Raw genomic sequence first — 16,334 nt, forward strand, 5'->3', positions numbered from 1 at the left:
TCCTATGACGTGTCTCGTCTGGGATGTCCTATGACGTGTCTCGTCTGGGATGTCCTATGACGTGTCTCGTCTGGGATGTCCTATGACGTGTCTCGTCTGGGATGTCCTATGACGTGTCTCGTCTGGGATGTCCTATGACGTGTCTCGCCTATAGTGGCACTTTTTTTTTTTATCAGACAAGGGTTTTATTTATATCATAATATTATGTGAAAAGTAGGAGAAAATTAAAATTTCCCCAAAAAACATTGCCTTTCAGAATACGATTCCATTTTGGCACCAAGTAAGCAAGTAATTCAGGAGCGTCTGTGATATAGCTGTTTAATATGACTAAATCTCAGAGGCATTGTTAGTGTCTAAAAAAATGGTTGACCTAATTACAAGCACCTGATTGCAAGCAGGACTTTATAACTTATTTTCTTTTTTTATTATTATGTTTTACTGTTTCATGCTTTAAGATCACACCCTAGTAAAAAAAAAATCTCTCCCATCAGGGTGGGCGCCTCAGACAGATCCCTCACACAAAGGATCAGCATGTAGGGGGAGGGATGGAGGCTCTGGCTGCTGCTGATCCTGTCTCCATGGTAACCAGCAGGCGCAGCAGTAGCAGCAGCAGCAGGACCAGGGAGGCGCAAAGCCGCTAGTGGGCGTGGTCAAATGAGCGTTCTCACTTAACCACGCCCACCACAGGATCGCGCATTCTCGGGAGCGAAGCAAAGTACGAGCTGTCAATTACAAGGTTGTTTTTTTAGCTGACGGTCACGGTTTCTCCCCGCCTGTGTGCGGTACAGGACGGTGAGTTGTCATTGTCATGAGCTGGGGGAGATGTGGGGTAGTTTTGTGGCCGTGTTCTGCAGCCTGTGACGCCACAGCTGTTAGGAAACTACAACTCCCAGCATGCCTTGTCATCCGCGAGTTGTCAGGGCATGCTGGGAATTGTAGTTTTCTAACAGTTGGGGGAGTGTTTGACTACATTAGGTAGTTATGTGGGAACGCACTGGATAGATTTGCTGGGATTGCTGGGGGTTGTAGTCCAGAGATCATGGACCTACATTACAGATTCTCTCTGTCTTCTCCTATAAAGTGGAGCCATGATCCATGCCCATAGAGTACACTGCAGGGTGGTCCTTTACTCCAGTGGTCTGCTAGCCTGTGCTTCTCCAGCTATTGTAGAACTACAACTCCCAGCATGCCCTGACAGTCTGCAGATATGTGCAATCACTAACAGTGAATGTGGCCGGGGTCACGGCGTGACCTGAGACCCTCAAGGATTTTTAAAACAACAAAATGTGCTTTACTCACATTCCCGGGTCCAGCCGGTAAGACTCTGTGATGGACCTGGGGAGGGTGAGTAAAGATTAATTTTTTATTTTTTTTTAATACAAAGAAATTGGCTGGAGCATAAACTGGTATACATGCAAAGTGTAAGGCTATGTTCACACATTGTTGTTTTTTTTATGCAGCAAAACCTGAACTCTTGCCGGGAAGGTTTGTTCAGGATTTTGCTTGTTTTTTTTTGCTGCGTTTTTTTCACTGTCCTTTTGTCTCTTTATGCATGTATATTATGTTCAGTGAAAAAAATCTCTTTCTAATTTCATCAGGTATTGGAACAAAAATACAATGAAAAAACTGACACCTGCGTTTTTTCAGCGTTTTTCACCACCCATTGCTTCCAATCTGTGAAAAACGCCGAAAGAAGTGACATGCTCTATTCTGCAAAAAAACAAGTTTTTTAATACAAACTGCAGCCGGGGGACAGGATTTTTCTGAAACAGGAAAACCCCTTTAATACAAGCAATGCACAAAGGCAACAAAGATGTAACATGGCAGCTGCTGCAGTTTTTCTTTTTTTACAGTGAAATGCAGCGTTAAGATAAGTCACAGACAAGTGCACAAGGTGTTCGTCTCTTGACTTGCCCGATATGGCTGTCGTATGACACATGTCGCTGTGTGGTCCTAGTCTTAAAGGGAATCTGTCACCAGGTTTTTGCTACCCCTTCTGAGATTTTCATGATGTAGGGAGAGACCCTGATTCCAGCTATGTATCACTTTCTGGGCTGCTTGCTGTTCTTTTGATAATATCACTGTTTTATCTGCTGCAGATCTAGCAGTTCTTTGAACGCTGTGTCTGTGTCCTCGTCTCTATCACTGATTGGAAGCTTTCTTTGGGCATAGGCAGAAAGCTGCCAATCAGTGGTGGGGGTAGGGATATACTGAGCTCATGAATATGGCGGACTACATGGCATGAGACTACTAGTCCTCTAGTGATAACATCCTGCTGGAAATACAATCAGTTTATCAAAACTACAGCAAACAGACCAGTAGGTGTTACATTGTTGGAATTAGGGTCTCTGTCCCTACATATGCTGCTCTCAGATTAGGTAGCAAAAACCTGGTGACAGATTCCCTCTAAACCCCCATACACAAGTTACAATAGCTGCTGGCTGAACTCTGGTTTGGCTGATTGTTCTGAAAAGAGCTGTCTCCTGACTCTCCCATACTAAGAGTCATTGGAGCGCTCCTATGATCTCTATGAGCCAGCCACTGCCGGACCCTCAGGACATTATACTGTCAGACATTTCTATATCAGCCAGTTTTCTCCATGTTTAGTTTACGGGGGCTCTAGTCTAGACCACAACAATTGCTATTATAAGTGTCACTTAGCATTGTGATCTTATGTTGCACAACCACAAATTTCTGTGTAGCCCTAGCTGTTTGGTATTCTGGGACTTGTAGTACTCGAGAACCACTGGATGGACGAACGGAAAGATAGATACAGATATAGATAGATATGAAAAATAGATAGATAAATAGATGGATAATAGATACAGATTTATAAATGGATGGATGTATGGATGGATAGATAGATATGAAAAATAGATAAATGAATGGATGGATAACTGATAGATACAGATGTATAAATGGATGGATGGACAGATAGATAACACTGGATGTCAGTCTGCTTTTCCCTCTGTAGTTGCTGGCTCCTAGCTCGCCTTGTTATGATGGTAGTTGTACTTTCAGGGTGCAGAGGCCTGGAGCAGTGTGCACATGGTGACTGCCCCTCTCCCTCCTCCTGGCAGTAGTGTTCACATGGTGACAGCCCCTCTCCTTCCTCCTGGCAGTAGTGTGCACATGGTGACAGCCCCTCTCCCTCCTCCTGGCAGCAGTGTGCACATGGTGACAGCCCCTCTCCCTCTTCCTGGCAGTAGTGTTCACATGGTGACAGCCCCTCTCCTTCCTCCTGGCAGTAGTGTGCACATGGTGACAGCCCCTCTCCCTCCTCCTGGCAGCAGTGTGCACATGGTGACAGCCCCTCTCCCTCCTCCTGGCAGTAGTGTTCACATGGTGACAGCCCCTCTCCTTCCTCCTGGCAGTAGTGTGCACATGGTGACAGCCCCTCTCCCTCCTCCTGGCAGCAGTGTGCACATGGTGACAGCCCCTCTCCCTTTTCCTGGCAGTAGTGTGCACCACATGGTGACAGCCCCTCTCCCTCCTCCTGGCAGTAGTGTTCACATGGTGACAGCCCCTCTCCCTCCTCCTGGCAGTAGTGTGCACATGGTGACAGCCCCGCTCTCTCCTCCTGGCAGCAGTGTGCACATGGTGACAGACCCTCTCCTTCCTCCTGGCAGTAGTGTGCACATGGTGACAGCCCCTCTCCCTCTTCCTGGCAGCAGTGTGCCCATGGTGACAGCCCCTCTCCCTCCTCCTGGCAGTAGTGTGCACATGGTGACAGCCCCTCTCCCTCCTCCTGGCAACAGTGTCCACATGGTGACAGCCCCTCTCCCTCCTCCTGGCAGCAGTGTGCACATGGTGACAGCCCCTCTCCCTCCTCCTCGCAGCAGTGTGCACATGGTGACAGCCCCTGTCCCTCTTCCTGGCAGTAGTGTGCACATGGTGACAGCCCCTCTCCCTCCTCCTGGCAGCAGTGTGCACATGGTGACAGACCCTCTCCCTCCTCCTGGCAGTAGTGTTCACATGGTGACAGCCCCTCTCCTTCCTCCTGGCAGTAGTGTGCACATGGTGACAGCCCCTCTCCCTCCTCCTGGCAGCAGTGTGCACATGGTGACAGCCCCTCTCCCTCTTCCTGGCAGTAGTGTTCACATGGTGACAGCCCCTCTCCTTCCTCCTGGCAGTAGTGTGCACATGGTGACAGCCCCTCTCCCTCCTCCTGGCAGCAGTGTGCACATGGTGACAGCCCCTCTCCCTCCTCCTGGCAGTAGTGTTCACATGGTGACAGCCCCTCTCCTTCCTCCTGGCAGTAGTGTGCACATGGTGACAGCCCCTCTCCCTCCTCCTGGCAGCAGTGTGCACATGGTGACAGCCCCTCTCCCTCTTCCTGGCAGTAGTGTGCACCACATGGTGACAGCCCCTCTCCCTCCTCCTGGCAGTAGTGTGCACATGGTGACAGCCCCTCTCCCTCTTCCTGGCAGCAGTGTGCCCATGGTGACAGCCCCTCTCCCTCCTCCTGGCAGTAGTGTGCACATGGTGACAGCCCCTCTCCCTCCTCCTGGCAACAGTGTCCACATGGTGACAGCCCCTGTCCCTCTTCCTGGCAGTAGTGTGCACATGGTGACAGCCCCTCTCCCTCCTCCTAGCAGCAGTGTGCACATGGTGACAGACCCTCTCCCTCCTCCTGGCAGCAGTGTGCACATGGTGACAGCCCCTCTCTCTCCTCCTGGCAGCAGTGTGCACATAGTGACAGACCCTCTCCCTCCTCCTGGCAGCAGTGTGCACATGGTGACAGCCCCTCTCCCTCCTCCTGGCAGTAGTGTGCACATGGTGACAGCCCCTGTCTCTCCTCCTGGCAGCAGTGTGCACATGGTGACAGCCCCTGTCCCTCTTCCTGGCAGTAGTGTGCACCACATGGTGACAGCCCCTCTCCTTTCTCCTGGCAGTAGTGTGCACATGGTGACAGCCCCTCTCTCTCCTCCTGGCAGTAGTGTGCACATGATGACAGCCCCTCTCCTTCCTCCTGGCAGTAGTGTGCACATGGTGACAGCCCCTCTCCCTCCTCCTGGCAGCAGTGTGCACCACATGGTGACAGCCCCTCTCCTTTCTCCTGGCAGTAGTGTGCACATGGTGACAGCCCCTCTCTCTCCTCCTGGCAGTAGTGTGCACATGACAGCCCCTCTCTTTCCTCCTGGCAGTAGTGTGCACATGGTGACAGCCCCGCTCTCTCCTCCTGGCAGTAGTGTGCACATGATGACAGCCCCTCTCTCTCCTCCTGGCAACAGTGTGCACATGGTGACAGCCCCTCTCCCTCCTCCTGGCAGCAGTGTGCACATGGTGACAGCCCCTCTCCCTCCTCCTGGCAGTAGTGTGCACATGGTGACAGCCCCTCTCCTTCCTCCTGACAGCAGTGTGCACATGATGACAGCCCCTCTCTCTACTCCTGGCAGTAGTGTGCACATGGTGACAGCCCCTCTTCCTCCTCCTGGCAGTAGTGTGCACATGATGACAGCCCCTCTCTCTCCTCCTGGCAGTAGTGTGCACATGGTGACAGCCCCTCTCCTTCCTCCTGACAGCAGTGTGCACATGATGACAGCCCCTCTCTCTCCTCCTGGCAGTAGTGTGCACATGGTGACAGCCCCTCTCCCTCTTCCTGGCAGTAGTGTGCACATGATGACAGCCCCTCTCTCTCCTCCTGGCAGCAGTGTGCACATGGTGACAGCCCCTCTCCTTCCTCCTGACAGCAGTGTGCACATGATGACAGCCCCTCTCTCTCCTCCTGGCAGTAGTGTGCACATGATGACAGCCCCTCTCTCTCCTCCTGGCAGTAGTGTGCACATGGTGACAGCCCCTCTCCTTCCTCCTGACAGCAGTGTGCACATGATGACAGCCCCTCTCTCTCCTCCTGGCAGTAGTGTGCACATGATGACAGCCCCTCTCTCTCCTCCTGGCAGTAGTGTGCACATGATGACAGCCCCTCTCTTTCCTCCTGGCAGTAGTGTGCACATGGTGACAGCCCCTCTCCTTCCTCCTGACAGCAGTGTGCACATGATGACAGCCCCTCTCTCTCCTCCTGGCAGTAGTGTGCACATGGTGACAGCTCCTCTCCTTCCTCCTGGCAGTAGTGTGCATATGGTGACAGCCCCTCTCTCTCCTCCTGGCAGTAGTGTGCACATGGTGACAGCCCCTCTCCTTCCTCCTGACAGCAGTGTGCACATGATGACAGCCCCTCTCCCTCCTCCTGGCAGCAGTGTGCACATGATGACAGCCCCTCTCCCTCCTCCTAGCAGCAGTGTGCACATGGTGACAGCCCCTCTCCCTCCTCCTGGCAGCAGTGTGCACATGGTGACAGCCCCTCTCTCTCCTCCTGGCAGCAGTGTGCTCATGGTGACAGCCCCTCTCTCTCCTCCTGGCAGCAGTGTGCACATGGTGACAGCCCTCTCTGTCCTCCTGGCAGCAGTGTGCACATGGTGACAGCCCTCTCTGTCCTCCTGGCAGCAGTGTGCACATGGTGACAGCCCCTCTCTCTCCTCCTGGCAGATGTCTAGCAGTCCGGTAATCCCTGCACTGGCTCATCCTCTTCACTCTCCTCTCTCCCGGTCACTAGTGACAGTCTCTCCCCCCTCCTCTGCTCACGTGACCCAGCTCTCCTGACAGCTCCTGTGCTCGCCCCCGCCGCCGCTCGTCCCCGCTCCTCTAGCTCTGCGGACCAAGGAGACAGCAGCCCGGCCAGCAGCGCCAGGATATCACCGGCAGGTACCGAGCACCTCACTCCCAGCACTGTGCACACCGGGCCATGTGCACAGTGTCCTGTAGTATAGCGCCGTGTGCGCCGGCTGTCATTACACTGCATCACTATGGACATGTGTGCATGACTGTACATGTGCATTATGTCACCTATGGAAACCATCGGGAGGATGATGCTTCATCTGTATGTGTATATAGCTATTGCTATATCTATCTATCTATCTAGCTATCTATCTCAGAACATATATATATTTAGCATATTATATGTAGATTATTATTATATTATATATAGAGACACAGTGTGTGTGTGTATATATATATATATATATATATATATATATATATATATATATATATATACACTATTTGTATATTTGCCCTATATATATTATACTTGCGATCCTCTGTTTTTGTATCCATTTATTTTTCTTTTACATATCCCATTTATTCTATCTATCCATCTATCTATCTATTCTCCTGTATCATCTCTATCCATGTATTTTGCATCTCTATATCATCTGTCCTCATAAGTTATGGATACGATATTAATCTATTTGTAGAATTTTGGATTCCATGACTTGGCAGGCAGGTGGAAACCAGAACAAAGAGGGCTGATCTTTGGAGCACCCCCCCCCCCCCCCATCTGCATTATTTTAAGGTAGTCTATTTTTCTGACTCATACATTAACCCCTTCCTTGCCATAGAGGCATGGAACAAGATAAGTGGCAGCGATAAAGGTAACCTAGTGTGTGGAGCTGCTGGCACATGCCGGCTGAGGTGTGGCACATCCATCCCTCTATTGCACCCTATAGACTGGAGGGGGCTTCTTCCATGCATATACTGCTATACCCTGTGCATTGTCTGCACATTTTGCTGCTATGGGAGTGACAAGGGGGTTTAATAGAAAAATAATCTCACACACATGATTTTCACGTGTAGCACGCCTCCAGCATACAATACGCCTGTATTATACCCTGTATTATGCCTGTATGTATCCCTTCATTGAGATGCAGGCAGATCCTGATAAATGTAGTCCTGCCAGCTCTCGGTCAATTCTGTGCCGATCTGGCATCAGCAGCTAGCGTGGCTCCTGTGGGGCGTTGGCATTGCATGCCCTCACTCTGCAGTAGGTAGGACACAGGAATTTCACATGGAGCTGTGCATTTGTTACATGCCAACCTTGTGCCATTGCTACATTTGGGGAACGTTTTGCTCTTTCCTTCACGGATTTCCATGCACGCTGTGCCCAGGAGCTGCTATATACTCCCCACCCCCATTACGGAATCATGACTACTGGCATATTACACACACAATGGTGGTTTGGCGTGTTTTTCTTAGGGTATTCTCTCATTATATCTGGCTTGGTCACACCCCTTGTAGCGCAGTCCTCCACACTTTGCAGATGTTCCTCCATCCCTCTCTCCACACACCAGTCCTGGCTGCGCCCTCCCTGGCTCTATCAATCCCGGCTTTTGTTTCTCTCCCAGCCCCAAAAACGCTGGGTACACAGAGCCGTACACAGAGCCCCCTCCGCCACATCTGTTGGTAGTTTACTCTCCCTAGCCATTTACTGTTTTGTGCCTCCCTCCCCCCCTCAGGAGAATACACAAGGGGACAGTCTGTGTCTCCTCTCTTGTCCCCGGCGTTGGCAATGCTTATCCTTTTTTTTTTGCCTGTCTTTGTGTAGTACAATGGGCGAAGCATTTAATAATAGGTTTTATATCCGTGTTATCAAAGCATCAGATTTGCTGCGGGAGAAGCAATGAAATACAATATGGTAATTTGTAGCTGAGATTGAGAAAATCTGTAAAATTGACATTGGGATGACACGAAACCGCAAACAAATGATGCATTTCATTAGCTATTTCCATTGTATTATTAAGGCCTGCTGTCATATATTAGATTATTGCTGGATTATACATTATGTGTAGTGGTTTTCCCATAATGTACCTGTGCATGGTGCCATTTGTAGCAGTCTATTGTTCTGCCCATGCTTCCTGCAGCCGCTCGGCTTGTCTTACATGTGTCGGTTCTAGCTGATGTCATATATATCTATGTATCCTCTCTGTACGATATAATGATCATTTTTATATTGAGTGATGGATATCAGTGATGTACCCTGCCTGTAGTCTTATAGGGGCTGTGAAGGTCCTTAGGCCCCTGGTGTCCAAGGGGGGCCAAGAAGACAGTGTAGTATTAGACATATTATACCCAGTATATAAAATATTTATTTTTCTTTCATTTCCATTTACACAATGTGCTTGGTAATGGTATGGATGTGCAAAAAAATGCCCCATTGGTTGAGATTTTGCCATTGTTCTTCATGGGAAAGCTGTGTGAAAAAAAGCCTCATAGGTAGATAGATAATTTTATATTAAATAGATATATATTATGTTTTTAGATAGATGGTATCAGACAGACAGATAGACATGAAATGGCTAAGATGGAGTGATATGAGATAGATAATATGTATTAGGTTGATAAATATGGTATCAGACAGATGGACAGATAAATAGACATGAGATGGCTAATATAGACAGATATAAGATAGATTTGGTGATAGATAGATAGATATGGGATATATAATTATATAATATGGTATTAGATTGATAAATCTGGTATTAGATAGATGGATAGGTAAATAGACATGAGATGGCTAAGATGGATAGATATGAAATAGATAAGTATGAGATAGCTAGATATGTGATAGATAGATAGATATTAGATAGATAGATATGTGATAGATAGACGTGATGGCTAGGATAGACACATATAGGATAGATTTGGTGATAGTTAATACGGTATTAGATTTATAAGTATGGTATTAGATAGATAAGTAGACATGAGATGGCTAAGATGGATAGATATAAGATAGACAGATATGAAATAGACATATATAAGATAAATAGATTGACACGGGATGGCTAAGATAGATATGAAATAGATATAAGATAGATAAATAGAGTAATGGAGATAGATATAAGATAGATAAATAGATTAATAGAGATGAGAGGGCTAAGATGTATAGATATGAGATAGATAGGATATAATATAAATCAATAATTGATGGATAGGTAGACTTGAGATAGCTGGGTAGATATGAAATAGATATCATTTATCTGAGATGTATGGCCGCCCTGAGGACCACAATGTGCGGACTGGCTATGGGTCTCCTGACCAGAACAGTTCTCAACAGGCCTTAAGGTTTTGAGATCGAGTCTGGAGACCCATAGCCGGCCCAGACATCTTTATTCAGACTGTGAATGTCAGACTAGTAAGCCAGACCTAAGACTGAGCAGAATAACCACTTATGAGATTCCTCTTATTTACACGAGGATGTGGATATACTGGGCCTCATGTATGATAGATTGCCCATAGCAACCATAGCTAGGGCCAACATCACAACGTTTTTCCTGCATAGGATCATCACTTCGGTATAGCAATGGTTAAATGTTAGCTCCATACACCATTGTGGCCTTTGTGATTGTTGGTGCAGGTTAGTAATGAAGTATTGATCACATTTATTCCTCACTGTGTATGGACTCGGCTTGGTAACCATGGAGATGAAAGCACTAGTTCTCGTCCATAAGTGCTGGAGGACGCCACCTTTTCTTTTATTGTAGCTAAGTTTTTAATTCTTTGGCCAGACATTAACACATAAAGCAAAGAAAATTCGAAAAATATGTAATATATAAATATATCGGTGACGGATCTTTGTGCTTCTGTCACTTTCAATAACGGCAGCGGACCCGCAGGTCTCGAGTCGAGAAGGATACCATCACGTCTTATTGTGATGCTTGAAAGGATTTGCAAATCATTGCTGGGTCTTATTCTTTTATTTCTTTTATTTTTTTTCTGTGGTCGTCAACGTGTGACCTATACAGGAGCACCATGACACTAATACAATCTGATGAATAATAAAATGGCGATGAAGGCCAATTACTGCTCTAAGTTTCCAAGCCCCAATAAGTTATACATGCTTATTACCATTGGCAGACACAGACAAAAAAGGGCCCCTGTGCAAGAACAATATATGGACCCTTTGCAGCCCAAGAGCTCCTAAAAATGCAAAATTGCACCTGCTTTGGAGGTAGAAATGGGCCCCCTTACCTCTTGGGCCCCTGTGGTTGCACCATTGATATGTCCGCCCCTGCATAATACACAGGACATGATCAGTTATAGCTACAGTCTAGGGGAGATGTTGGTACTCCTTGTGGAGACCACCGCATGGCTTAGGACATATAAAAATGGAGGCCCATGCTGTTAACGGGCAGGAGTTATACAGTGTGGCCCAGCAGACCTTCCATGATGCAGGTACCTTTTTTATAGGTTGCTGATAAATTGTTCCACCAGAGATGTTATGGTCCGCCACTTGGCCAGTAAAAGGCCAAGATGTCCTCTTAGTGCCAGGTTAGATAATAACCATCCCTTTCCACCTTTTTAGCACCGAGCTTTGTATCTTGGATCATGGCTATGGTGTCTGGGTAGGGCAAACACAGCTGTAACTTGCTGAACAGAGCAGTATGGAGGTGTGCACTAGAACACAGGATCCAAGATGGCACCCCCTTTGCTTAGTGCAGACGGCATCCTCCGCCGAAAGTGGAAAGAAAGTCTGAGCCACATAAAAGGACGTGGTGGGCTGCACTCGGCCCAAGGGTCTTGAGTTTGATATGTGGTTTATGGAGACCCTATGGGACAGGATTTGCTTCCTGGGAAAGGGGTATGCAAATTAGCTCTCCTGCAGCGGGGAAAAAAGCTGACACTCTGGTGCCGCCTATCAATATCTCATCCTTTAATGAGATTTGTACCATGAGCAACAATATTGAAGCAGTATCTTTACCTTTTAAACAAAGACTTTGGTTGGGCTAAATATCTTTGCTGATTTTCCCAGCCACTCAATATCCTGATTGCGTGTAAAACATGACATTAATTTTAAGTGCAAGCTTTGCAGACTTTGAGGTTGGACGATGCTGGAAATCACCAACATTTGGGGGAGTTGTCTAACGAAGAGAAGTTATTGCAGAATAGGTGATAACTTATAGACCTGTGGGACTCCACAGATTGTCAGAACAAGGCACTTTGATCTCCGTTAGAATGGAGCGGCAGTATACATGCCCAAGGGCCGCTCCATTCATTCTCTATGGGGCTGCCGAGCACAGCACTTGGCATTTTCCGGCAGCCCCATAAAAAATGAATGACATTCGCACTTGTGCTCTATTCTAACAGGGATAAAAGTGCCTTGTTCTGCTTATAGGTAGTGGTCTGAGCGTTTGGACGCCCGCTGATCTATAAGTTATGAATGATAACGTCTCTTCATTGAACCACCCCTTTAAGGCATAGCCAAGGTACCATTGAGGATGCCCATGCAACTATTTGGGGGCCCTGCATAGATTGCTTATGCAGAAGAGGCTAACAAGGGAGAAGAACCATCCAGAGGACCATACTACCCTTTTCTCCAACTAAGAATTGAAAGGGGGTAAGGAAGCAAACAACTATCTGCTCTTTTGGCAGCAGAGGGTGTCACGTTTTGATTGCCGCTATGATGTCCTTTCCACGCTGTGTACATTATGGGGCTTAGCTTGACGCCATGAGCTACAACAAAAATTAGTGCAAGCCCCCCATCAACCATCATATGCCATTCACCTCTTATATGGCAAAGGGGCTTTTGGACCCATCTTCTCCTTTTAGAGCCGTGCTACTGATTTGAAGAGTAGCATGTGGCCAAAGCATGGTAAATGAGGACAGGATGCCTGTTTTCCTTAATGCCGTCTATCCCTTGAATATGTTGCAGGCAAATTGCAGCCTGGCACTGAACCAAGCCTTCTGTTTTGCATTACTTTGTTACTGTTGCTCAGTTTTACATTCAGGAATACATCATTTCCATTATGTATACTACATTTCCCTCTGGGAGGCTCTTTTGCTCCCGTCATCTTTTGTCTGATAAACCTTCACAAAGTTAGGATTCGGTCGTTTTACTTACCTGGCGAGATCATGAGTGGCTTCTTGTTGACCTGCAGGAATGGAGTCGCAATGCCTTATTAAAATGGTCCATGGGTATATCAATGTGTATACTCCTCTCCTGCACCTAATGGAGTCTGTGTTATTGATTAGAAAGGAAATGCAAATTATCTCTCTACCAAGAGGAAAAAAGCTGTCTTTCTAGTGCCACCCATTAGAGGTAGCTACCCTGTACGTCAATGTTCAAACCTTTAACAATTCTTGCCACATGATTTTGGACATTTAGCCAAGTCCTGACACTTAGAGGTCTTTGTCTCTCATCAGGCTCTTGGAGGACAGCTTATTTGCATACCCTTAACCCAGGAAGCATTGCTAGCTTAGAGTTCTCCACAAGGAGAAACATAGCTTGGGTGATGTCTGTCAGCCCCATTTCAGACAGACAAGGTGCTGAGCACATACAGGTGAGCGCTAAGCGCCTACATGGCGAGCTCAGTCCCCGGGTTTAGCCGTCATCTCTAGACAGGATTTTTGTGGATGATCTCATTGAGTCAAAGAGTCAGATCAGGACACTTCAGCAATGACGTTATGACATTTGGTGCATGTCATTTCTGATATTGCCAGGCTGGTCTACATGTTAAGTGTGAAAGGTAACGTGGAAAACCCAAGCTCAGCTCTGGAGGCCGATTACGTTCCACTGCTTTTCCAGACATGTAGGATATTGGCTGAGTTTTCAGAGCGAGGTACCCTGGGGTCACACACTGGATTAGAAAGGCTGCCATAATCTGCTGCTTAACCATTCAGGTCTGCATTCATTTGTTTCCAGAGCAAGAGGATGAAAAGGAGTGAGCGAGAGAAACCAAGGGCCATAGCTAGGAGGGGACGGTGGGCATGTGCCTGGTTTCTGGGGGGGGGGAGGGTGTAGTATGCTATTCTGCCCTTACCAGGTAATTTACATACACGTCTTGGGCAGCGACCTGAATCTTTGCCCCCCCCCCCCCCACACACCAATAAAGGATAGCCAGGTTGCAACTACTTAATATATGCATATGGACATTAGATGCTCATCCAATCTAACTGCCCATCCAATGTATGGATTGCATTAACGAGGTTGTCCAACATGGCAAAACACTGGGTCAACCACAGTCAGAGGTGTACCCGTGTAGGGGTGGGTGGCAGATGAGGCATTTGCCGCCGGTGCTGGGTGAACGTCTTGTACGCAGGGACGCTTTTAAAGTAACAAACTGAGCGATACTCACCACGTCTGACCCATGTTGCTCCAAGGTAAATCGCTTTGGTGGTCTGCGCTTGCACCAGATGGACCACCCGCTCTCGATCTGGGCTCAGAGTGAGTAGCATGGCTTTTTTTTTATTATTTCAAAGGCTTTCCTGCAGTTGTCGTTTTTTTTTATGTACGTGTCGGACAATCCCTTTAATGACCACTTTCCCTGTAAGGTTTGGTCAGGATTGGGTTCTTCAATCATCCGACTGCCTCACCGGCTTCCATTTAAAAATATGATGTTTTCATGATAAAACCCTTTCAGTCTTCTGTTAGGCTACTTTCATACATCCAACATTCATGGTCCAAGTGTGGACCTTGATGTCTGATGCAGCTACGGGTCTCCTGACCAGATCGCAACCCATGGGCTTATATGAGGCTGCTGAGATCCAATCAGAAGTCCCATGGCCACGGATCTGTGAAACCTGCCTTTAATAGTAAAAAAGAATGAAAATAGAATTTAACTGAAATAATCCATTGTTAGGCTAGATCCAGACTGCATTTGTGCCCACTGTCAGGCGCATAGTCTCAGGAAGTATGTGCCCGACATTGGGCACAGTCAGGCACCCGTTGACCATAGAGACCCAATGTAAAAACACGAATACCACCTGGTATACGTTTCTTTGTAGTGTCCCTCTGTGTCGGAAAGCACAGTCTTCTGTGCTTTTCTATACAATGAAACAAACAGTATGCAGGCCCATATACTGTACATGGGCCTCCGTCTGGTGAATGGTCACCTATGGGCACTCTAGTGTACGTGAGTCAAAGCTCCTGACTTAGGGCTTATGCAGATGTCTGTGGATCTTGGTCGGATCTTGGACTGCCTTCATCTCTCCCGACCCGAGTGTCACATGTATATATGAAGCTGTCACACTCTGGTCGGGAGACCCGCAGCCAATCCGTGCATTTCAGTCCTTGACCAGTCCGAGATCCATGGATGTCTGCATGAGCCCTAATGCTGTAGACTAAGTGCACCAATGTGTACCTAGCCTTATTTATACTAATCATCCCCCCCATGCTTGGGGCTACGAAGGTGCATGGTTAGCAAAAGCACCAGGCCGCCATTAGAGAGAAGCATCAGAAGTGCAAAGAACATAAGCCCACCTATGCCCGATGTAAGGGAGTTCCCTGAGGCTCGGCTGTCCAATTAGTGCATGATGGACCATCAGACTCTTAGCACTTAGTTCTGTCAAATGCTCTAATATGGACAGAAAATCTCTTAGCTAGTTCTATCTATTTCGCCAAATTGCAGATTGTTATTTATTGGTTAGCATTTATTACGTGTTTTGTTTTACTAGATCACAAAGGCTGCCAGGACAGCTCCAGTATTGTGCATGTGTCTGCATGGCATCCTATGGCAAATAAATGGCGTTCACAGACCCGGGAGATCGCAGCGAGGGGAAAAAGAGCTTGGTGGGATTCACGTGTTGGCGATTTATGTGGAAGGATTAATTGCTTTATTATATGATAATTAGACTAATCACAACCCTAAAAATGCTGTCGCTGACTGATGGACGGCTCTGACCTTAGCTGCACAGCTTGTGCTTTATAGTTTTTGCGGCTTTATTCTCCTCATTGAAGATTACTGCTTTATCCAGTGTGTGATAGAAGAGCCTATAATAGAGGTTATGTCATAATCGGAGCGAGAGGATAAAACTATGTATTCAAGATTATCGCCACCTAAAATAAAAGCCTCGCCTGTAAATGTAAGGGCTCATGCACAGAGGCGTATAAAGGCCAAGGATAAATACACGTACTAATGTGAGTGGTAGGGAGACATAATGATGCTCCCATAGCGCTCTATCCAGCCATGCTGTTCCCCTATGCCTCAGACACAAAACACAAAAATGCAGTGAAAAAATGCAAGTAATCTAATTGAAATAATAGGTGCAGAAAATCTGTAACTTCAAAAGCTCATCGTGGGAACGTAGCCTACATTGTGCATTTTTTTTGGCGCTTTTAGTGCGTTTTTCTTTACGTGGACTGCGTTTTGAAAACAATGTGCTTTTTTTTACTACACATTTCTGTGTGAAAAATAGGAAAATCATAGTCAAAGTATTGACATGCTGATGGACATTAAAAAAAAAAAAAGGAATTCCAGATCAGTTTACTCAAGAAAAGGATGAAAATCTCAATATTTTTGCTCAATAATTTTGCTTTAAATTTACCGTTTTTTTAACACATGTTGGTGCATTTTTTGCATTTTTGACGTGGATCGTGTGTGGTGAATGCTGTATGTAAAAATCCATGTGCGCATACCATTACTAAGGCCTCATTCAGACATCCATGTTGCACGTACGTGGTTGCAATGTCAAAACGACTGGCTGTGCACATGTTTCGTCCCCTTGAGCTTCTTTTAACCGTTTCAGACTTCGAAAGCGATGAAGCTACTAAAAGAAATACC

At 46.9% G+C, this 16,334-nt stretch overlaps 1 protein-coding gene across 8 annotated transcripts in view; it reads left to right on the forward strand.

Annotated features, from left to right (window-relative positions):
* The first annotated feature begins 652 nt into the window (after window positions 1–652).
* Window positions 653–16,334, forward strand: part of MAPT (microtubule associated protein tau) — a 101,282-nt gene continuing 85,600 nt past the window's right edge. For 2 of the 8 annotated variants that reach the window (XM_073683109.1, XM_073683110.1), the window contains exon 1: window positions 6,524–6,705. The gene's annotated coding sequence lies outside the window, so the exon portion shown is untranslated. Of the gene's footprint in view, window positions 793–6,523; window positions 6,706–16,334 lie in introns of those variants that run through there. The other 6 variants (XM_073683102.1, XM_073683108.1, XM_073683104.1 and 3 more) reach the window with 5 other exon arrangements.

This window comes from Phyllobates terribilis, unplaced genomic scaffold, assembly GCF_046119375.1.
Source record: "Phyllobates terribilis strain yellow unplaced genomic scaffold, ASM4611937v1 Scaffold_5__5_contigs__length_657084704, whole genome shotgun sequence".
NCBI classification, from domain to species: Eukaryota; Metazoa; Chordata; class Amphibia; order Anura; family Dendrobatidae; genus Phyllobates; species Phyllobates terribilis.